The 1,440-nt window shown below is 36.2% G+C and overlaps 1 non-coding gene across 1 annotated transcript; it reads left to right on the top strand.

Annotated features, from left to right (window-relative positions):
• The first annotated feature begins 408 nt into the window (after positions 1 to 408).
• On the top strand, positions 409 to 507 carry LOC112426040 (small nucleolar RNA U13). Its single transcript, XR_003017293.2, has one exon. It is a non-coding gene; the product is annotated as a small nucleolar RNA U13 (small nucleolar RNA).
• Positions 508 to 1,440: the final 933 nt, after the last annotated feature.

The raw sequence follows: 1,440 nt of genomic DNA, 5'->3' as shown, positions 1-1,440 counted from the left end.
AGAAACCCAGCTCCTTGAAGTTGTTATAGATTTCACCAATAAAATTCCCTGGACTGGAACCTTTGGGTGGGGTAATATTTGACTTAATTTTTTAAATTAAATAAAATTAAATTTAGCCTCTGTAAAAATTACATATGACACATAAATAATTTAATTAATATGGAAAAGGCAAAGATGAGAAAGATGAGGGTAAAATACTCAAATCCCATCACACGTGAATAATCATTAACATTCATACTTTTGTAAAAACCAAATAATGTATTTTTCAATAAAAAGATTAAATGTAACTTATCCAAATAGAAGAAAAATAAACTGAAGTAAAACCAGTGAGATCACTTAATCCTCACATAAATGTTTCTTCACTCCATGAGATATTTCCCAACAAAAGATTCTTCTAGAGTCTTCTAGATTCTTTTATGGTTCAGAGCATGATAATTGGGTTTTCACGCTACGTGTGAGATGTACCTCCCTCAAACCTTAAGACGTCAGCACATTACCAATCCGACATGAAGATACCAGGGAAGATACTAAATAAAACACTCAGTGTAGAATCACTACATCTCATTAAAAACGCAATATGATTTTAGGTGGTATCAACTGCTTACCTGCAGGGCTAGCTGAATGCATTAGCAATTTCATTCTTCTTCCTATTTCAAGTATTTGTATTCTGTAACCATAATTCCCAAAGTTGTTTAGAATTTGTTTTATCTATAAATCAGTTCAATGCTCACCACCAGGGCAGAGCCTTCATTTCTAAGTTCTTTATTTTATTTCATCTCTAGGTTTTTGTCATCAAGGAATTTGCTGAAGAGGGCTCATACCATATTTCATGGGCCAGCCTGAAAGTTTCCTAAATCTTTGAAAGCAAGGCTGACTTTGTTAGTGTGCAACCCATGCAGTAATACAGAATCTTGCACTGAGACAAGAAGTATACCCCATGCTTGGGCTAATTCATGTTCTGCTGTCATCATTTTGAAATTCTTAATATATTTTGTATCTAGGGGTACCTCGTATTCATTTTTGCTTTGGGCCCCACTAACTATGCAGCTGGTTTTGATGGAAAGACATTTGTTTTGACACGGTAGCGCTCAGTGACTCTCTCCTTCAGAACATAGCAGCAAATGCCTGCTAATAATTGACATCACCATAGAGAAGTTGGAGGTCTGCCTAATGGCTTTCTCTATTTAGGCTATTTGATATTGAAACTTGGATGCCTGAAGAAACCTGTTTTTATCTTTGAAGTGCGACCACTAAACCAGAATATTTCTCTGGGTTAAGCCTCCTACATTGCATAGTTTGGGGACCACAGTGTGGCCCTGCTTCAATCTGAAGATTTGTTTCAGGGAATTATTCTTATGTAACATATTTAGGTATTTTTTTCCGACAGTTGAGAGGCCGGCCCACACCTCCATATGTTCTTGATTAAGCTGCTCTCCCCTT

The sequence above is a fragment of the Macaca nemestrina genome, chromosome 16 (assembly GCF_043159975.1).
Source record: "Macaca nemestrina isolate mMacNem1 chromosome 16, mMacNem.hap1, whole genome shotgun sequence".
NCBI lineage: Eukaryota > Metazoa > Chordata > Mammalia > Primates > Cercopithecidae > Macaca > Macaca nemestrina.
Note: the sequence above shows the minus strand (reverse complement) of the source record. Positions and strands in the feature narration are given on the sequence as shown.